Source organism: Acanthochromis polyacanthus, chromosome 19 (assembly GCF_021347895.1).
Source record: "Acanthochromis polyacanthus isolate Apoly-LR-REF ecotype Palm Island chromosome 19, KAUST_Apoly_ChrSc, whole genome shotgun sequence".
Taxonomy (NCBI): Eukaryota; Metazoa; Chordata; class Actinopteri; family Pomacentridae; genus Acanthochromis; species Acanthochromis polyacanthus.
In genome coordinates this window covers 5138964-5162393 of record NC_067131.1, presented here as the reverse complement: position 1 = coordinate 5162393, position 23430 = coordinate 5138964, and the positions used below count along the sequence as shown (strand labels likewise).

Below are 23430 nucleotides of genomic sequence, written 5' to 3'. Positions count from 1 at the left end.
TGAATAGTAGTTTGTATTCCTAAGTAGTACTTGTGCTGGATAACCAATTTATATAGTTCTATTTTCAGAAATATTATGACTATGAGCTGCATTTCAGTGTAAAATAACCAGGTTCAAATTATTTAATATGCTGTGAATGCCGGCATTTTATAATTATTTGTAATTCATTCTAATTAAGGAGTGCACTGTGGTTGATTTTGCTTCCAATCAGTCAGTTTAAGTGTAAATGTGGTTTCAGCTGATCATGATTTTCCTTAAAAACACTTGAATTTATCGCTGTTTCATGACGAGATATTTGAAAAGTAGCTCGTTGTCCACGACGTAAGATTTCCAAACCTGCTGCTGTAAAACTACCTCGAACAGAAATGGAAAACATCTTGGACTGCAGCTTTTTGACTAATGCCGAGAAGAAAGAGATGAATGTTGGGTGTCTGCAGAGCGGAGATGGACGGAGTGTTTCCTAAAGTGAATGTCTCTGAGCTCAGCGTCCAGGTGGGCAGCCTACTTTCTTTGGCCATCTCTGCTCATCTTGGCAGATGCTGCTGCTGAAAGTTATTCCAACCTTTCCTTTAATGCGCCTCCAAAGTCAAGTTTTACTGTTTCATTAGAACAACACTCTGCCCTTCAGGGAGGTGGATCGGGGATGAAACTGATGATAAACAATGAAAAGGCAGCCAGCATCAGGGGGAGGAAGAGGAGGAGGTGAGGACTTATTTCACCTAACATGACAGCAGAGTTGTGTTAAATGTAGTGCGTGAAGTTTACTTTTCTGCTCTGTCGGAGGTGAAGCAATGACAAGCTGACGTTTGGTGGCTTCTGGCCAGGTTTTCTTCCATCTCCCCCACAGAGGATATTAATGGTGACCCCTCATGTTCATAATGTGACCCGTGGACAACCTCCAGCGGTTTGTTTCCAGCCCCAGTCCATTTATTCAAGGTTTCCCAATGCGGTTAGGACAACACGAGTCCCAGAAAGAGGCATTTACATTCTGATAATGTTACCGGCCAACTGCCTGGGAGCGTTGCTGTTTAAATTACGCTGCAGAATCACAGGTCTGCATTTAATTCTGTTTATTATTGTTTCCATGCGCTGTGGAAATTTTAGTGTGGTGCTCTTGATTCTCCCATTAACCTAAAACATACTGAAGGAACAGAACCTCCAGCTTGATGAGCAGATTTACTTTTGATTTTCTGTCTGTAATCTGCATTTCATCTGTACATGATCGATACATCACTCTGTCCGTCCATCTGTCTGTCTGTCTGTCTGTTCTATCTGTTGTTCTATCATCTATCGTTCTATCATTCTGTTGTCCTGTCATTCTTTGTCGTTCTTTCCTTCATTCTATTTATCTATTGTTCTATCATTCTATCGTCCATCTGTCGTTCTATTGATCGTCTATCGTCTATCACTCTGGTGTTCTATCATTCTATTATTTTATTGTTCTGCCTATTGTTCCATCTATCATTCTGTCGTTCTTTCTGTCATTCTGTCAGTCTTTCTGTTATTCAATCAATTGTTCTATCTATTGTTGTATCATTCTATAGTCTCTGTCATTCTGTTGATCGTGTATCGTTCTGTTGTTCTATCGTCTATTGCTCTGTTGTTCTAACATTCTATCGTCTATTGTTCTATCATTCATCGTCCATCTGTCGTTCTATCACTCTTTCTGTCGTTCTATTGATCGTCTATTACTCTGGTGTTCTATTGTTTTATCGTTCTATTGTTCTATCTATCATTCTGTTGTTCTTTCTGTCATTTTATCGTTCTTTCTGTTCTTTCTGTTGTTCTTTCTGTTCTATCAGTTGTTTTATCAATCGTTCTATTGCTCTATCTATTGTTCTGTCGTCCTGTCGTTCTTTCTGTTCCATCCATCCATCCATCCATCCATCCATCCATCCATCCATCCATCCTTCCATCCATCTCCACTCTGACTCATAACAAACACTATAAAACTACTTAATTTCCTGGTATTTTAATAATCTGCTGGTTTTAATTACATTTTTAAATCCTGCGTGTGATTTAGATTCTCCCAATTAATCGTCTAGATCGTTCCATAAATTGATCCCTTTTTATAGAAATGCAACGTTCAATTAATCTGGTCCTAAATCTTGGTTTTATGAAGATCTCTGTTCATGTATGCAGTATTTGTGCTCAAACTCCACATCTAATGATGAAAGTACATCTAAAGCACAAACAGGCAGCGCTGCGGTGTGAAAAAGTGGCTTTTACGAGCACATAAAACGCGGATCTTGTTACAGCGCTCTGGCTTGCGGTCAGAATCTCTTAAACGGTTAAAACAACAGTTGGGTTTTGTGGGTTGTCTTTTTTTTTAAATCACTTCTTTCTCTCAGGTCAGAATAAACCGTCGCACACTAAACTTCAGGATGGGAATGGTTGCGGTCGAACATGATATTTTCGATTTCATTAGGAGCGGTTTGGTTGTGTAAACCTCCTCAACAACAACCACGATGTTCAGTCATTCTTAACGTGTAATCTGTTAATAAAAACCATATTTATCCTCAGAAGTGTAATTACACCGGGGAGCATTGTGTCTGCACGAGTGGAGTGATTGAACTCTTCATTTCACGAAGCGACTGGGACTCATCCAGACTTCACATGCACACGAACACACACGTGTGTACGGCTACATGCGTGCGTCGTAGCCCCAAAGGCCGGGGCGAGCCTCCTTCTCTTTGTTCTGGCCGAAGCCTTGATTAGAAACATCAAGCATAATTTCCTAATTGGGCCGTCCTAACCACTTTCATCTGTTGGGATGCAAGGCGAGCAGGTACAGCTGTAATCTAATAACACAAGCAGTGGAGGATGCTCGCCCTCTGACTCAGGCTTTTCCGTGGAAGAATCGGGGTTTTATCATCGCCAGAATCCGGCCTTCAGCAGACCATCTTCTCCGTGTTGTACCTGCTACAGCAACCTGCATTATCCTGGACTTTATCCGTGTCCTTTTATATTGAAGGAGATCCCACTGATTGCACGTAATGAGAAAGGTTTATTGTTTATTTACTAGAATGCCCATTATTTGTGCCTTCGGTCTTCCTGGCATCTGCATTAAAAACATGCATTAAACATTATTTAACCCTTTGGGCCCCCAAAACAGCCCCTGGATAATAAGATTTTAAAGAAATAAAACAAAACAAAAAACTGCATCAGAAGAGTTGAATTGTCAGCTTTCCAGCTGTCCTTGAGCTAATCATGTGTGAATTCTGTCCAGTCTGGAAATGTAACCAAATCTAGGCTTAACTTAATAATCACATTATTCTGTTTAGAGGACTCAAGACTGCAGTGAAAATGCATCGGTATCATACATGAATTAAAGAACGACAAAAACAAGACACAAAAAGTCAAAAACAAGACACAAAATGACAAATACGAGAAACAAAGTGACAAAAACAGGACACAAAAAGACAAAAACGAGAAACAAAATAACGAGACACAAAATGGCAAACGAGATGCAAAACCGCAAAAATGAGACCAAAAAGTCAAAAACAAGACACAAAATGACAAAAACAAGAAACAAAATAACGAGACACAAAATGGCAAACGAGATGCAAAACCGCAAAAATGAGACCAAAAAGTCAAAAACAAGACACAAAATGACAAAAACAAGAAACAAAATAACGAGACACAAAATGGCAAACGAGATGCAAAACCGCAAAAATGAGACCAAAAAGTCAAAAACAAGACACAAAATGACAAAAACGAGGCACAAATGACAAAAACGATACACAAAACAGTAAAAAGATACACAAAATGACAAAAACAAGACACAAAATGACAGGAATGAGACACACAACAACAAAAACACGACAGAAATGCGTGGATCCAGACTATAAGCTGCATCACCGCCAAAATCCAAGCGGTTGGTTTTTCTGTCATTTCTGACCTTCCCTGAGAATGTCATCCAAATCCGTTAGTCCGTTTTTGATTAATGTTGCTGACAGACAGACAGACCTACCAACACCGATTGTCACATAATTCCATCATTCCTTGGCCAAGTAATAAACAGTGATAATGTTGGCACTCCAAAGTTGTCATTAAATCTTGTCATGCTGCTTGTACGTTGCCAAAAATGTAATTTTTGCTGGTTTAACAGAGTTTTTCCTGTTCAAAATGGACTTTCAGCAAGCATGACTAGTCCGTGCACAGAAAAAGCAACAAGCTGAAGATAAATCTGAGCTTTTTCCTGCTATTTTTCACCATTTAATAAACCAAAGAGTCTTTTATTCTTAAACCCACATTAAGAAAACCGGTCAAGAAAACTTTCCTTTTTCCTTTTAAATTCTTGACTCTTATCTCTCCAGTGCAGGTGATTTTTCTTTTCCTTTGGCTAAAACCTCTTTAGGGGTTGCCAAAAGTGTCTTTATGCAGGAAAAAACCCTGTTTAGCAAGTTGAAAAGTTTTTTTTTTTAAATAATTGAGGAAAAATGATTCCAAATCATTCATTTTTGATTACGCAGGAGAATGAAATCCTACAAGGCGTTCCAGACAGATCGCAGTGTGTGTTATCGTTAATGTCGCTCTATTTACCCAATATCACATTTCAGCATGGCTCGGCAGAAACGGATAGAAAAGAGTTATTACCCCAACATGTGATAGCTGTCTGTCTCTATATTTAGCAGATTATGAATATTACAGCTTCAAACGATAGAAAAACTTTCCAGGAACAAAACTTTTTTTGATTAATGACGCTGACAAGCCAACACATAATTTTCTACCAGCCTCTGTGGACGTCTCATAGAAACGTTGCCTGGCTTAAATATTTGTTGATGAACTCCAAACTTTTAGTTCAGAGCCTCCTCCGGGACAAACAAAAATGTTCATGCAAATAAATCAGGCCCCATCGAACGCTGTGATAAATGAAGGTAAACAAATGCAAGTCAGATGTTTTTTGGGGGAAACGTCCACGGAGGGTTGTAACCTCGTCGCTGCAGCAAAAAAAAGCTGATGTCAGATCAGTTCTAAGCGCACGGCGACTGTAGGACTGTCAGCGTAGACTCTGAAAGCGATTGAATCATCTCGCTTTGGGGCCGGAGCATCATATGGCGCACATGTTTCCAGAGGGCCCCCGTACATCTATCAAAACCCAGATCAGAGCGCCGTTCTGTGTTTGTGTCAAGGTGTCTGCAGCAAACATGTGCGGAACATACCATGTGTCGGAGGAATAAACCATCCCGTGGGCATTACAGGAATGCACATGGTGTAGGATGGAAGTGGGGGATGAGGGAGAGCCCCGTTTACCCCCGTTGTGGTGGTTTGAGATGGAGATAGTGGGAACCAGTGGAGTCCCAGACCTTATCGCAGCCTCCATATCTGCTACGCCGACATCCTCTGGGACAATGAGACCAGGGAGAGTCTTGGGGGTCGAGGCCAAACCAATAAACCTTCACTATCTGTGCCTCCCTCATACCGCCGTCCCCCCATCCCTCCATCTAAATAAGGGCATGTTGAGTCTGTCGGAGACCCCCATCAGGAGAAAGTTTTCTCTGCAATTGTGTTTTTCTTATCTGATAGAGAGACTCACAATCGGTTGTTTTTAGATTCTAGATCTTTGTCGGGCTGTGAGATCTTTGCTGACTTTGTTGTTCTTGTGTCAGTCAGCGAGTTGCTTTCCAAATACTTAAACATAGATGTGGTAAAGATAGACATTCTCAAATTGTTCAAATGTGGCCCCCTAGTCACATTTCTGCCATTCATATTCAGTTTAAAATGATGGAAAACCTAAATATTGTTGCATACGAAAGGCCAAATCCAGATCACATTTGGTTCTTTTGCTTGATAATGTTTGTGATTATTCAGTGATCATAAAATGTGACATCTAGCAATGTTTGCGTTGCGATATTACAGATATGAGGTGTAACGTTAACATGTAGAGCTGCCACTATGACTGTTTATGTGAATTTGTTTTATGTTTTTGCAAACTGGTTGATTTTTCTTCAAAAAAAGTGAAATGTTAAGTCTATCGGAGACCCCCATCAGGAGAAGAAAGTTTTCTCTGCATGTGTTTTTCTTATGACAGAGACGCACAATCGGTTGTTTTTAGATCCGAGATCTTTGTCAGGCTGTGAGATCTTTGCTGATTTTGTTGTTCTTGTGTCAGTCAACGAGTTGCTTTCCAAATACTTAAACATAGATGTGGTAAAGATAGAGTGTAAAGTGAAAAAAAACCCCAACTACTTTTTAAAATCTGGCCTCCTAGTCACATTTCTGCCATTCATGTTAAGTTTAAAATGATGAAAAACAAAAATATTGTTGCGTAAGAGGAGCTATATGCAGAACATATCATTGAATTAATTAGAGGCTTTGTAATGAATTAATTGCGATTGTCACTTTTTTGTGATTAATCGCGCCATGGCATTGGTGCATTATGTTTTTTACCATGTTATTTTTTTCTGTAATCATTTAATCAAAATTAACACGTTAATGTCCCAGCCCTAGTGATATTAAGAAGCACTTCCATAGTTTCCATGCTTTGGGTCATCGTCTGAAGATGACATCATGACACGGCAACAAAACAAAGGAAAACATTTGTTATAATGATTTGAATCTTTTCAGAAAAACATGCATCTGTTTGAAATATTAGTGTTGATGCATTTTCAGGGTGGCGTCAACAATAATAATACAGCCCTAATGAACGTTTCGTCCGTTTTTTTTATCGCCTCCTGACTAGAAGTTGGAATAAATGACGCACAACAGGTTGTTAAGACCTGACAAGTGTGGACGTTGTTTGACTTCACTCAAAACATCCGAATCATCTGCAGGAACATCTGCGAGCATCTTCACTCTACGTGTTTTTTTTTTTTTTGCTAATTCTTCTTCGAAATCTGAAAGGACTGAAGCCTCCATCCATCTTCCGGCATTCAACACAACTCGTCCCGGGTCGTGCATGTGTGGGCATTACCACAGTTTGTAATTTTGACGGCTATCTGATGGATGGAGGGTGAGATAGAGGAGGTTTGGGAGTGGTCAAATTCTTCAGCTGCCGCTCTGTGCTGGCATAGAAACATGGGAGTGTTTTACTACGTGGATGCACAGATGAAGCATGCACATTTACCTACAGTCGAGTTTATAGATGCGTAGCCTAAATATTTGGAGGGGCTGTCACACCGGTCGCTGGCTGTTTGTATGTACCTGCAGGGTTTATGAACGCTGGGAGTTATTCCTCTCTAACAGATGGAGCTTTTAGTTCCATTTTCAAGGTGCTCTGGGTTAATTCATTCAAGCTGCGTTTGCGAGGCTTTACCGTCCGTCCCTCGTGCACCAGCATACGCCCGTCTACGCATGGATCCTTACGTTTCAACGAGCATCATGCTAAGTTCCCTGCTCCGGCATAGGGGCTTTAGGTTGATTCTCTGTTGTTTTGAGACTTAATAGCGGAAAATGCAGTAAATGCATGTCCAAATGAAAACCAGGGGCTTTTGTCAGTGTGCATTACATGTCAGCCTTCAGCCTCACCTCTCCCACTGCCTGCAGAGAGCCAGCAAACTGCCCAGAGACCCAGAGCCCTTCCTAGAAACGCTGTCGAACCATCACAATCCTCCCTTACTGGTCAGCCCCCCTTCGGTTGCATTCTTGGCAGCCAAATTTATTTCAGGGTGGTGCCCGGCTGAGATGCTTGCTCGGGCTTTGAGGAGGGCTTTTAAAGATTTCAAGGTACAAGGGAGCGTTTCGCTTTGAACTGGCCCCTTTATCATTTCAGCTTAACGTCCATTAGAGCGCCGCAGACATCAGTCGTGATAGATACTTTGCCCGCCGCTCTTTTTTTTGACATCTTAAAATGATTACGGGGTGAAAGGGGGGCCTTTTAACGTTACAAGAAGGACCGTGGCGGTGGTGGTGGGGCGCTGTGGGGGTCTGGCACATCGGTTGACGGCTCTCATGCTTCACATTAGTTTTTGTCATCGTGGCCATCCAGAGCCAGCTCTTACAGATGCTGCTGATGTCATGCTGCACAACACGGCGCATAAACAATGTCACTTCACACCCGCTGATGTCGAGTAAATACTCACACAACAGCTCAGGTCTGTGCAACAAACCCACGATGGGCTTTGGCGGTTCATCGAAGGCATTTCTGAGTATCTGTGGACCGTGAGGGACGACCCTGCCGCCTCCTGAAGGTTTAAATGCCATCTGATCCTCTTCCATTCTGCTTCTCTTCACTCTCCAGGACAACACCCAGGACATGATGTCTGATCTGTGTCTCTCTCACCCACTCCTAGATTTAGAAATGTTTCCACTTGACATACTCCTGTTGTGCTTCACTTTATATACAGCTCTTTTTGCTTCCCACACACCTGAATCACATTTTCCTGTGTTTGATTCTGTGTTTGCTCTCCTTGACCCGCCCCGCTGGTGAATAAACATCTACTGTCCCTGCCCTGGTTCAGGCGTCCTTGCCTGGATGGCTTCCTCCGCTCTTTAATCCTCGTGTTTGTGTATTTATGTTCACCTATGTATGAACACGTGTTTGTATATACATGTGTGCTGCTTGGAGACGTGCATAACCGGTAAAATCTGTGAGCTTCTTTCTTTCCAGTTTCTGCACAAAGGATTACAGATGTGTTCATTCAGCAGAGGTTATCATCAGTGTAGTTTCACTTCCTTGTGTTTGCGCTGGATTTGATGGACTAGGGTGTTCCAGACGAGGCATTAAATACACAACAAAGGGAATGACAGAGCGAAGAGGTGGTGATGATGTTGTTCATTTATTCACATTGAATCCAGTGCACGGCTGACATAAATGGACACGGTGAAGCAAACCGAAAAAATATGAAGTGGTTTGGCAGGTCGGGCGCTATTGTTGTAAAGCATGTTAATCCGCTTTCTACTTTTTATGTTTGCTTTGTTTGCTTTCTGCGGATAGAAATGTCCAACGCTATTGTTGTAAATTTTATCCAGAAATTCGTGGTCGTTAGATGACGCCAGCTGACTTTGATCTCCTGACATTTCATTTAGCACCACATGATGATTAATGTTTTTGTTTTATGAAGGATGGATTTACGTGGACTTTTTGTACAGACATTCGTGTCTGTAGGGATAATACCTTTGGGGGCTTTTATGCACTTTCAATTGTCCAGTTTAGGGATGTTTAGGAATAATTTAATTTCCATTCACATTTGAATTGATTAAAATATTTTAACTGATGAGACAGACTGTCAGAAAATGTGGTGAAGATTTGCTGTAGTACATGCTGTAATATGCTGCCAGGTGGACCTTTTTACTGTATAATAAGATGGAGTTACAGGTGTGTTTGCTGACCGCCCATAAAGGTTGCGTAAAACAAATGCGGCTGTCTAACTGCTAACTGTGGTAGTCGTGTTGATGAACTCATGGTGTGGTGGCTGCCTAGTTTAAATTTAAGCCTTTATTTGTCACAAATACATTTACACTACCGTGTAATGTTTTTTGCATATCCCAGTCGGGGTCAGAGTGCAGGGCCAGACATAGTACACTGCCTCTGGAGCAGGAAGGGTTAAGGGCCTTGCTCAAGGGCCTGACAGTGGCCTCATCGGGTTTGAACCTCTGACCTTTTGATCAGTAGTCCAGAAACTTAACCCTTGTGCGACCACCACCACCAGTTAGCTAGCTACCTGAGGCTAATGCTAAGCTAGGATTTTCGAAGACTAATACAAGCTGAGAGCTGAGTGTCAGCAGTTCCCCCAGGTACCCAAGGACCCCCAGTAACCCTATGTGCTGCACTTCCCCAAGATACTCCAGCAACCTAAGATCCCAAAGGTCCTCAAGTAACCCAAGGTTCCACAGCAACCCGAGGTTCATAAGTTCCCACAGAAACCCAAGGTCCCCCACCAACCCAAGGTCCTCCAACAACCCCAGGTACCCAAGTCCCAACTCCAGTGACCTCAGATGCTAAGCTATCCATTCAAGAAACCAGGCTGCCAGCACCAGGTGCTACGCGAGAAGCCCCATTAGACCAGTCCCTAACTTTAGCAGAAAGCAGCTGTAGCTACTAACGCTCCGCTTGACTCTGAGAATAAATACATTTCAGACGTGACAGTAAATACTGACAGATTTCCTGGACTGATAGAGATGCTGCGTTGGTATATGTGGACACTGGTTCCAACTGAGCAGCTGTTTGCAGCAGCTGGATTAACTACAGTGAACAAGTCGCTGCATCATGTAGATCAGCTGTGAGGATTATTATGATTTCAAACTGCCGTGAAGAGATTAATGACATTATGAATTATTTACTGGAGAAGACTGCACTTTGTTTGCTCTGTATAATACAATAAACCGGGGGTGTCAAACTCATCTTAGTTCAGGTTCCACATTCAGCACACTTTGATCTCAAGTGGACCGGACCAGTAAAATCAAAGCATAATAACCTATAAAAAAACCACAACTCCTAATGTTTTCATTCAGTCACAGCTATCTGGAACTGAACGATACTTGCTTTACTGAAAAAAATGACAAGTCAGACAAAAAAGACAAAAACAACTAAAACAAAGACAAAATATTACAAAAATGAGAAACAAAAGGACAAAAAAAAACAATAAACAATCTAGCATTTTATTTTATGATCAAAACAACTTGTCATGGTCTAGAAATTATTTTAAATTTATAGTTTTACTCATTTACAATCTGCAGTTAATGTCTTCTCTGTGATTTTTATGCTTTACAAAGTCGCCCCCCGGCTTTATAAGGTGCTCTGAAATGTCCACCTTGTTGCATTCATTTTGCATTCATTGTTAATTACTAATGTGGCTGAATATTGATTTAAAAAAATAATTTGTCTGCTGTCTCTGCACCCAAGCTCAACTTTGCAGTACTACCAGTATACTGTAGATTTTTCGAATTTGTAGATGTTTTTGAAGGTCAAAAAATTTAATAAAGATGCATCTAGTTGGAGGAGGAAGCTGAGAAAGGCAAAGTTGTTTACTACTGTGCCTCCACTATGCTAACTTTAACTAAGCGTCACTGCAACACAAATAACGAAGAACAATGTGTGAAAACCACTGACATTGTTTGCAGGCAGTACAACAACAAATACGTCACCAAACAAGCGTCTAGAGAAAAGTATGTAAATAGCATGCTCAATACAACACGCCCCAACGACAACAGATCCATGAGAGGTCGGATAACGTCAACGTCTTTGTGTCTGTTTGTGTTAGAGCACCATTATTTTATTAACTTGGCTCCCTCAGCATTGAAAAGTCCTGTACACTGGGAAAAAATGCCCCTCTCAAAACAAGAAAAAAAAAAACTTATTTCAAGGATCTTTTACCTTGAAATAAGTGAAAAAAAATCTGCCAACAGAACAAGTGAAAAATGGCTTGGTAAGATTTAGAATCTTGAGATCTTAAAATTAGCTGGAAAAACTTATTTTGAGCTACATTTTACCAGGATTGTCAAGCTTAGCCAGAAATGCTAAAAAAAAAAAAAGAAACAGTTTTTCACTCAAAAATAGATTTTTGCTTTCATGTAACCTCCTAATTTGAGAAGTGCTAACCCTCCTGCTGTCTTCATTTACAGATGCCAAAAATATTGTTTCCTTGTCTGAAAAAAATCCAAAAATTCAGCCTAAAACAATTCCCCAAAATTTCAGAAAATTGGCAAAACCTTCAGGGAGAAAATCTGAATAATTCCTTAAAAGTTTCCCCTAAAAATTTTATTTTAAAAAATCCCCCAAATTTGACAAGAAAATTCTTTAAAATATTTTCAATAAATAAATAAAAATCTTTAAAAAAGATCCTAAAAATATCTAAAGTGATTCGTCATATATCAATAAGATGTCTAACATTTTCTTTAAGGACATTCACAATAAAAAAAATCAAGTGATTTTTTTTTTTTTATTGTGAATGTTCTGTAAAGAAACATTTTTCACATTTATTTTTTCCCACCCTCTATCTGCTCAAATGTCTCTTGTTAAGTGAATTTATCTTCGATCAAGTGGGATGAGACATTTTGACTAAAAATAAGACAAACAGACTTGGTAAGATTTTGAGTTTTTGCAGTGTATATGTTCATGCAAGTGTGTGCATGTGGATACAGGAGGTGCTAGTGGTCTGTATAAAGTGCAATCAGAAAAGAGGATTTAAATAACCCTCTGCTTTTGAGTGGCACCCAGCCATGAATGGCGGCCAAAACAAACCTCCCATGCAGGTCACACTCTGGAAGTCCTTTTGTCAGGAACCTGCGATCACTTTGTCATCAGGCCCGTGTTTGGATTGGTGCAGCTCCAGTTCTTTAATTGAGTAAACGCTACGATAGTTTTCACCTCACCTTCTTCAGTCCCTCACTCGATCCCCGGAGGTGTTTCGCCTCATTTAAGTTGCCGGATGCGAGTATTACTAAATCTTTATCCCCTTTCCATCTCATAGAGAAATATCCTCCACCTGCAGTTTCACCTTTGGACCAAACCTCTCAAGTGATTTCCCTTAAAATCTGCCCGGCGGCCGATGCCAAGAAAAAGCTTTTAATTTGTATGCAAATGTCCACAAATCACGGCTGGTTTTGGCCGTTGGTGCTTTGGCGAGTAGATCAAATTAATGATGGTGTCATCGTTTTTACACACACTGAGGAGAAAACATCACAGAAATAACGAAACTGTTGAATCCCAGGAAGAGGCTTTTTATTTGTCGCTACAGAGGAGTCGCTATTCCCGACATCAGACGTCTTGATCTGAGAATAGAAAGCATCTCGTCTGAAAGTGGAGAGGTCATCCAGAGCTTCACATCCATATATCTTAGTCTCTCAGAAGCTCAGAAATGTGAAGACACTGAGCCCCCGTAAAAAGCCAGATTAAAGGATAAACCCAGACCTTCTTTTATTGTGTTTATTAACCAAACAAACCACAAGGCTTAAGACTCGAGTGCCACTGTGCTCTCACATACAAATTAAAGAATGACACAAGCAAGACAAAACAAATGCAGAACGACAAAAACGAATAAAGCGAAACACAAAATGGCAAAAATGAGACAATAAACATAAGCGAGACAAAAATGAAACACAAAACGACAAAAATGCAAAACAAAATGAGAAAAAATAAGACAAAGACCAAAGACAAAAAAAGCAAGATGCAGTATTACAAAAAACGAGACACAAAACGACAAAATGGAGAAACTAAATGAGACAAATGACACAAAGACATAAAATGACATACTAGACAAAAAAATGACTAACGCCAAAAACAAAACAAAAAGAGACAAAACAAACAAAACGACAAAAACTATACACAAAACAACGAATAAAGCGAAACACAAAATGGCAAAAATGAGACAAAAACGAAACACAAAACGACAAAAATGAGAAACAAAACAGCAAAAACATGAGACAAACAAGAAAAGACAGACAAGAAACAACAAAAACAAGATGAAATATTTCAAAAGCGAGAAACAAAATGAGACAAATGACACAAAGCCAAACAAAACAAGACAGAAAAAGACACAAACTAGACAAAAAATGACTAAAGGGAAAAACGAAACGGCAAAAAGAGGCAAGACAAACACAAAATGATAATAAAACACACAAAACAATGAGCAAAGTGAAACACAAAATGGCAAAAATGAGACAAAAAACACAAGACAAAAATGAAACACAAAACGACAAATGAGAAACAAAACAATGAGACAAATGACAAAAGACAGACAAAAACAACTAAAACAAGACAAAATATTACGAAAACAAGACATAAAACAACAAAAACAAGACAAACGACTCGAAACAAAACAAAGACAAGAGAGAGAAGAAACTTTCTTTCACATCCCAATTAAAGAATTCAGATCATTAATGACTCAACAACATGAGCAGATAAAGCTCCTGAAGGACTTGTAAATATTCAGTTTCACCAAACGCTTTCTGTGGGAAAACAGAATGAAAAGGCGGACGCTCCCCCGATTCTTACCCGGCTACAAGAATTCTGTTTAATTAGGGGGCTCATGGGAAGCCCCTCGTTTTTAATTTCTGGTCCCCGTGGCTCCCCGGGCCGGCTCTAGCTGGTCGGGGGTCAGCGCTACGAGGCCCGGGTCCTAGTGCCATGCTGCCAGAGGTTAGCGGGGCCAGCTGGTTCTCAGACCGGCTACGGAGCCGAGTGCCAAGTCCAATTTTGAGACTCTTTCCCCCTCTCTGGTGGACGGCATGTCGAAAGCAGCTTCAAAATATTTGTAAACCTTCAATGATTTCAAATATTTGAACAAGCAGACATGAAACTACCAGGAAAAGCTGCTCGAGTTCCCCGGCCAGATTAGCTAATTGAGCGATTCCACATGAACCTCCGCACATTTCCAAACGTGTTTTTCTAATATGGTTCAGCTTTTGGATGTTTACGGCACCGCCCGAGTAAACAGCAGGAACTATTTGGCCCCGTCACAGATTAGAAAGTCAGATTCAAACTTTGATCTAATTGAAGAGCTCTGGTTTAGTTTGGTCTGTAATCCGAGACTTACATGAACATGGATGACTTGTTTTACGAGAACAGATGAAAACGGAAATATGGAAAGGAGCTGCACGTTACGTACGAAAACCCAACGGATTCTCAGTTCATGCTTCATATTTCTGACCCTCGGACTCCAATAGTTCCTCATAATGATGTTGGAGTGGGAAAATAAAATCTAACTGGCCGTTTCACAAGATTATATGCAGTCAGAAGCATTTTCTACCTACTTCTACTGTTTGTGCAGCTGCTTAAAGCTTAGAAAGTGACACGTTGGAACCAGTAATATAATTGATAACATTTCTTTAGCTTATAAACCCAGTTGGCACCAAATGTTTCGCTCTGAACCATCAGTAGATTGATGGATAGTGGTTGTACTAAAGAAAAAACATGACTGCATCCATTTAGAAGAGAAAATTCTGGATTTTCAACCAATTGAATTATGTTTTTGTGATATTTATGCTCAACATTCTCTCAATTTTTAGTGTACATTATAATTAATTAATTGTGAAGTTTTCGTTTAATCCCAAACTGTTTTGATAGTTGTTTAATTGCTTTGAGTAATTAACAAAAACCTGAAAAATTCTCTGATTTCAGCCTCTTAAATGGGATTTTTTTTAAAGTTTCTTTCCTCCTAAACTAAATATGTTTTGGTTGCGAACAAAAGAAGACAGTTGAAGATGTTATCTTGGGCTTTGGGCAACACTGATCTACATTTTTCACCATTTTTTTGAGTTATAATTTTGCTCTTATATGTTTTTACAATACTCAAAAGTCCTTATGACATCAAATCTATCTCATTAACCAACATTAATATCTATAGATTATAAAGTATTTTTCATTTCGATGGTTTAACTCAGGGAGACAAGTCATTTTGCACAAAATATTCCCTAGATCTTCCAACTTTTCACACCAGTCTTGTTGGTTTCCAATAGTTGTTTTTCTTTTTTTTACCTTGACATCCCAAAAATGTTTTGTTTTTGTCCACATCCCAAAGATTACTGTCATGAAAAGAAACCAGAAAATATTCAGATTTAATGAGGCAGAATCGGAGAATGTTCACTTTTTCATTTGAAAACAGCATCTTGGGCTTTGAGGATGAACATTCATGGTTCAAACAATTGATCATTTGTTGTAGTTGCAGCACTGATGTCAAGTATCTGCTTACAGATTTATAGATTGCTTCTTTTCTGTTGTATTTATGACAGTTTTTTTTTTGTTTTTTTTTACCAGAAACCTTTTCATGTACATAATCTGTTCATCATTTCAGACACATGACTTGGTGCTTTTGCTGCCAATTAAACATTAATTAAGGACTTGTCCTGAGTGACATCCGTGGCCGTGGGTTGGTGGGAACAGATGATCAGAGGTCAGAGGGCGTCAGCGTTCAAACATATTGACTATGCAGATATTTGCCCCGATAGTGCTCCCATCAATCACCTTCTACCGGCCAACCGGCACCATGTCAGAGATATTTAATGACACAGAGACGCCTAATGAACCTCCTTAAAGTAACATTTACATTCACTCTTAACAGCAGCATGATCGATTGCAGTTTAATGAGGTGAAAGTAGTTAACAAGATAGCTTTCAGAAGCTGTTTGGCCCACGGTCATTCTATCTAAACCAGGGGTGTCAAACTCATCTTAGTTCAGGCGAAACATTCAGCCCAGTTTGATCTCCACTGGATTGGACCAGTAAAATCACAGCATAATAACTGATAAATAACCACAACTCCTAATGCTTCCTTTGTTTTAGTGAAGAAATGTTCACATTTAAGGAATTGTCTTTTTTACAAAACATCATGAACAATCGGAGATATGTTTGAAAGAAAAATGAGTTAACCCCTTAGTCCCTACAGCCCCCGCCGGCGGGGGCTGTAGGGACTAAGAGTAAGTGCCTTAAAAACAGGGCTCAGGGACTGAGGGGTTAAACTTCATCAATATTCAACTTCAGTTTATCATTTTCACATTACAACTTCTAGATCAGAGTGTCTACAAAGGAACACAACATTTAGTCACATCAATCTGGAACTGAACCATAGAGGATTTTACTTTAAAAAGGACAAAAAATTACAAAAATGGGACACAAAGCGACAACAGCGAGAAACAAAATGACAAAAAAATGGAGAAATGGCACAAAAGAGTGGAAAAAAACAATACCCAAAACATGAATAAAATGAAACACAAAATGACAAAAATGAGACAAAAACAAAAACGAGAGAACAGGGTAACACAAAATGACAGAAATGAGAAATAAACGACAAAAGTCAGAGAAAAAAGACAGAAAACAACAAAAACAGGACAAAATATTACAAAAAATGAGACAAAAGCGAGAAACAAAATGAGACGAATGACAAACAAAACAAAAAGGCACAAAAAGTTTGACAAAAAAGTTACAAGCGATAAAAAATGAACGCAATTTTAATTGCTTAAAATATGACTATTAATAAAGCTAAATTTTAGCATGTTTCGGACATTGCTGATTTGTTCCTTTCTTTTTTTCTCTGTTTTTTCTTTTTGTTTTAATCAATGTTCGAAATAAACTTTTCATTCATTCATTCATTTAAAATAGCCCGTCAGCAGGCTTTTTATTAAAGATATACACCTTAAATGTTCACTGTTATTTCTAATTCTCCTGGCATTAATTCAGAATATTCAATATTGAACAAGTAGATCAAAAAAAAAACTTGAAATAAATAGTAATTGAACCCATCATTAAAAGTCCCATCTTTGAACTCACATTAGAAAAAATTAGCAGAAGAACCGATAATGCAGAAGCCAGCTAGTGATATTTTCTGACCCCTAGTTAACTGCATGTCATAATAACACACCAAAAACATGTAAAATACTTTTATTGTGAAATACTGGCCCACAAAAGTTATTTTCATTGAACTTTCATAACCGATGGAGCTGATTTGACAAGTCATACCACAAAAACCAAAATATTGTTCGAGAGTCTGATCCAAGTCTGAACCGAGTTTTGGAGTTTTTAAAATGGTTTTCAAAATAAAACTAAGCAAATATTTAATATGGACACACTTTTTTAATTTGTCGACCCCTTGTCATTATTGATTTCTAAAAAAATCTTAATTTTGTGATGTTTTTCAATTTCTGTCAGCCCAAAAACCCTAAACATGTTCAGTTTACACCAGTTTAAAACCTGTAAAAACCAAAACACATTCTAACCTGTCAAGCTAAAATGATTCATCATCAAAACAGAGCTGGTTTCTGTTTTCTCCGCTCTTTATCTCGATATCTTAACCTGAAATAGCTCCTTCCCACCCTCTGGTCTGTTTACTGGTGAGAATGAACCAGAGCCCAGATAGGCTCCCAGAGATTCAGAAACCTCCATCTTCCCACAGGCCGGCAGGAAGCAAACAAAGGAGGAATGAGCAAAAGGATAAAGGTGAAAGGCCGACTGCATCCTATGTTTTCTGAAGAGCTTCCTCCCCAGACGCATTGCAGGACAACCTGTTCCAAAAGAGGCACCCAGCGACAAAACAACCTGAAAAACGATCCTCCGAAAGCGGAAATCGCCTCTGTGCATGGAACTGGCAGTTTGGAGCACAATCACCAGAGTACAGTAAAGGAGGGGATGTGCTTCTTATTGTGTCGGCCAACAATAGGCGACTGTTAACTGGCTGCTATGGATTCAGCAGCTCTTCACAGGACCGGCTATTGTCTCTGAGTTCCAGAGTGTGTCAGGTAACAGGTGGTGGAGATCAGAGCAGATATGGAAACCAGAAAGAGAGAGTGAGGAGGTTTTCTCTTTCCTTTTTTTTCTTCTTGGATTTATTTTGATTGCTCCGTAAGTTGGGCGGAGCGGAGTTTAATCTGTTCCACCGGCTCACAAAAGGGCCTGCCACAGCGGTATGATACCTCCATACACCGGGCTGCAACGGAGCATTCAGGAGCTCTGGAAACAATCCCACAACACCCAGAAACACCATCACACTGTGGGCTCAGAGCACAGAAACAACAGCCGCTACTGCTTCAATTCAGCTCCATTTGAGGAAACTTTACTACATATCGTATCGTACGTGAATGAAAGTTGCTCTAAAGGAGTTAAAGTTGCTCTAAAGGAGTTAAAGTTGCTCTTAAACAAGTTAAAATTGCTCTATATTAGTTAAAATTGCTCTATATTAGTTAAAATTGCTCTATATTAGTTATAGTTGCTCTTCATTAAAGTTGTGCTACAATAAAGTTGTTCTAAAATGAGTTAAAGTTGCTCTATATTGGTTGAGGTTGCTCTTAAATGAGTTATAGTTGCTCTGTATTAGTTAAAGTTGCTCTGTATTAGTCAAAATTGGTAAAAAATTAGTTAAAGTTGCTCTGAAATGAGTTAAAGTTGCTTAATTTGTCTCAAAGGATTTTAAATGAATCTATAGTCACTCAAAATTTGCCATAAATGACTCAAAATCTCTCCTGTATGACTAAAAACGTACTCAATTTTGTACAAAAGTACTCAAGATTTGACCAAAATGGCAAAAAAAAGTCTAAAATTACTCAAATTTGTCCAACATGACTGAAAATTTGTCCAAAACACATTAAGATTTCTTGAAAATGATTCAAATGTATTGAAAATGACTGAGAATTTGTCCAAAATTAATAAAAAGTATCTAAAATCACTAAAATTCTGTCCAGAATGATTAATAATTGTCCAAAATTACCTAAAATTTATCCAAAATTACTGAACTTTGTGCAAATTAATGTAGAATTTGACCAAAATTAATAAACATTTTTGAGAAACATCGTCAGCAGCTAGCTAATGAGGAAATGGAGATTTTTATCCACAAATCATTTCCTCAGGAGTCAGTGGAGACCAGAAGAAAGCTAAAAAATAAATATTGGACTGGAAATCATACGTTTCTGGATGTGTAAACAGGCGTCTGTTTTATAACATGTTCACCATACCTGCAATGTAACATAATGCATCAGAAGGACCCAAGAAAAGCAACCAAAACCATTTAAAACAGCTTCATAGCAGACCGATATTTTGTGTATTCAATGCATGACTACATGCAAACAAAACCGGTTGTTTGAAAGTCACTTAAAAACCTTGAGGAAGAAGAAGAAACAAACAAAAGTTTGGCCTTCTAGAGAGAAATGAAAGAAGTCTTCAGGAATTGTTTTCAGTTTGGAAAGTTGTAATTATTTTCTCATGTCGGCTGGTAGCGAACATATTTTTAGAGCCGTACGAAGACATTGAAGGAAGCAGAAACAGCTGATCAGTCATGGATAAATGCTCATTCAGTCAGAATTTATCGAGAAAAGGTGTTGAATTTTCTGTTCTTTCTTCAAACTTTATTTAAACTCATCGTACTTTATGGTATGAAGGCCTCCTTTTCAATGTTGCAGAGTGAGGAAATAAAAAATGTCAGTACACCAATAAGAAACTGGAATAGCAATAAAATGTTAGAAGACAGACATAGTAAATTATAGCATTCAGGTGATCAAACACAAAGGATTCAACTGCAACCAGAAAAGCTGGAAGTAAAAGAAGACTAAATCAACAACCTGAATGGATAAAAATAAGTCCGGCTTTCTTTGTTCCGCGAGGACAGTGAGTGAAACCTGATTTTCCACCCTCAGTAAAAACAGCATTTGAGCTTTTAATGTAAGAGCTCACATTAAGAGAGCGTAATGAGGTAATGTCAGGAGGGAAAAAACACAGTAATAAAAGAAACCAGTGTCTGTCAGGCCTTAGAGAGAGGGAGGAGCATCCAACGTTAGCACACAGCTCACAATGATGAGTGCTGGAATTATCAGCAGTGATTAATCTGGTTGTAGTGTCATAAAGGACTCAAAATCTCTCCAGTTTGACTAAAAACTTGCTCAGTATTTGTCCAACATGACAGAAAATGTGTCCAAAATGCCTTAAGATTTCTTGGAAATGATTCAAGTTTGTTGAAAATGACTGAAAATGTATCCAAAATTATTTAAAAAATTGATCTCAAATCACTCAAAATCTCTCCAGAAATTTGTCTAGAATTATGTAAGATTATTCAAAAATTACTGAACTTTTGCTCACATTAATGTAGAATTTGACCAAAATGAATCAACATTTGTCCAGAATGACCAAAAGAAAATGTCTAAAATGACTCCTATTTGTCCAAATTTACTTAAAAATTGTTGAAAATGACTGAATTTTGTTCAAAATGATTAAAAGGCAATCTAAAATCACTCAATATCTCTCCAGAATGATTAAAAGAATGTCTAAAATTAATCAAGATTTGTCCCAAATTCTTGGACTTACTGTGCAAATTAATGTAAATTTGTCCAAATTGACCGAAAAAATTTAAATTACTCAGATTTTTCCCTAATTCCTTCACATTTCTTGAAAATTATTCAAATTTGTTGATGAAAATGACTTAAAATTTGTCTAAAATGTTAAACCGCAATCTAAAATCACTAAAATTATGTCCAGAATGACAAAGAATTGTCCAAAATTACTCAAAATTTGTCCTAAATTACTGGAATTCATGCAAATTAACAGAAAAATTTATCACTCAAATTTGTCCAACATGATTGAAAATTTGTCCAAAATACCTTAAGATTTCTTGAAAATGATTCAAATTTGTTGAAAACGACTGGAAAATTCTCAAATTTGTCCAAAATTACTCAATATGTATCCAAAATGACTGACTTTTGTAGACTTTGACCAAAATCAATCAACATTTGTCCAAAATGAACAAAATAAAATGTCTAAAATGACTCTAATTTTCTCAGATTTATATAGTTAATAAAATACAGTGTCTGTTAGGTCTTAGAGAAATCAGTCGTGAGAATAAACCAGAACTCGTGGAGCCAAGGGAAACACCTGGCCTCCAACAGATTAGCCTGCAGGGAGCCTGGTCCGGTCCGGTGTGGTCAGGTCTTCGCTCACACCAGACTGCAGTGAAGACGGTGCAGGTAACGTGGAGAACAGTCCTGTGTGCTGGATGGTGATGTGTAAAACACTCCTGCATCTGCCCTCAGATCACACCCGATCATTCATCTCCAGCGGGTACGTCCAATGGGATGCCCTGGAGGAAATGAGGTCATCGAAACAGCCTCGCCAAGTAAATGAAGAAAACCATCCTGATCCAACTCTTCTGCCCCTCCATCTGACCTTTTATTTCTCTCAACCAGAGCTCAAATGTATTTATTTTTTTTACATTTAGAGATGACTTCATTGATGCACCCCCTGGTCGTCTTTGAACGCCCACGCCCAGCCAGAGGCCTCAAACAAAGCCCTCAAACAAAGCCCTCGACATATGTCCGTTTTAAGACGCTCTGAGGTCCGGTGAGCACGCTCCTGTCATTCTCAGCCTGTCCGGCTTCCAGACAGCAAGCTCAGCGAGGGATTTCTGGGGGGAAAAAACGCAGAACAAGCAAAGGTTTATGTGCTCTTTGCTGTTTTATTGCTCGGTATACAGAGTATCGGGAAAAGATGGTTGAGAAACAATAAGACAAAAGGTCACTTGCTTTTTACATCGGGCTAAAGTAATTTGCACCTTCGCCTGTTGATCCTTCAGCGCACCCCAGAGTGAGGGAATTAGGAGGAAGGGTAAAAAAAAGAGCTTGAGTCTTCGTGCCAAGCATTACGTCTACTTTTAGTCGCTAGGCCCTTCGCATGGCCCAGAGGAGGACCGCCACTTAAACAGATGATTTTTGTTTCCAACATGACCGCAGAGACTCAAGAGCAAAAAGACTTTTAAATGACATGAAGATGTCAGATTCTCAGATCAAAAAAACTACTGAAAGGAACACACATACACAAGGATTTCCTGTTTGATCATTTATTTGAGTGTTTGTTTTCCAACTCAGCATCAACGGTATCCCCTCGCTATCGTCGGCCTTTGATGCTTTTGCCACATTTTTTGATGTGCATTGTGATCTGGCGATGAGTAAGGCGGAATAACAATGGCAATGAAAGCATTTCGGAGACAGAAATGTTTTTGCTTTAATTAGAGTTGGCAGTGAAAGCTGGTGGTTTTTGTCGTCGCACTAGAAGGGAAATGTACACAAATTCCCTTCATTTATGTGGAACAATCACAAGTCCTTTGGTCTTTATGAGCATCAGAAGCCTCGAAAACACAAGAAGACTTAATGCGATGCACCTTTTCTGCATTTTATGTAATAATTCTGCATTTATTTAAAGCCAGATTTCACAATACTCGAAAATAAGGGACCTGAGACACCCAGCAATAGAGCTTTTACATACAAATAAACCGTCATTTTCATTTTTTTATCAACTAATGTCAGGATCTTGGCTTTCAGAACAACATGAGCATTCTATGTAATTTCTCTTTTTTTGTCACCTGATGAATATAAATCCAATATTTACTCAACTTTAAGCTTAGAATCGATCCAAACATGGTGTCTCTTTGCCATTTTGTGCTGCATATGATGCTCACATTAACTATCTTGAGTGTAGCTGAACACACCCAGAATTTCATACGATGACATATTTTGGTGTAGCAATCCAAATCAATTAATTAAAGCAGCTAAAAACTGCAAAAAGTAACAGATTTGGTTCATCATTCTCAGTGGAAATAGCAATTTATCACCCGATTCGGATGTTATCAGCCCATTAAATGTTCATTATTATCACAGAACATTCTCATACTAATGAGCCAGCAGGGACCTCCTCCACCTTCTAGTGGACTCAGCGGGCCGTTATCATCCATTCTGCTCACTGATAAACAAAAAGTAACCAGATAACACTGGTGACCTCTTAAGGTCTCGTGAAGTTCATGTTAAACCTCCAGTGGAGTCGTCACCATGGAAAAACTGAGCTTTGTAGCAAGTTGTAAACATAGCAACAGGATGTATTTTACCCAAAATGATCATTTTCTAAACCTAACCACAGAGTTTTGGTGCCTAAACATAACCAAATACTGACTGAATTTGCAAAAAAACCCAAAGTGCAAAAAATCTAACTATAATAATGGTCCAAGACAGAACTTAATCTCAAAGTCTGCTAACTAACATCGACCCTTCCAGCCTTCAAATATAGACTTTTGTTCCTAAATGCAAAATT

The 23430-nt window shown here is 38.9% G+C and overlaps 1 protein-coding gene across 1 annotated transcript in view; it reads left to right on the top strand.

Annotated features, from left to right (window-relative positions):
• meox1 (mesenchyme homeobox 1) overlaps positions 1 to 23430 on the top strand; it is a 114442-nt gene that overhangs the window by 4574 nt on the left and 86438 nt on the right. The gene's annotated exons all lie outside the window — the stretch shown is intronic.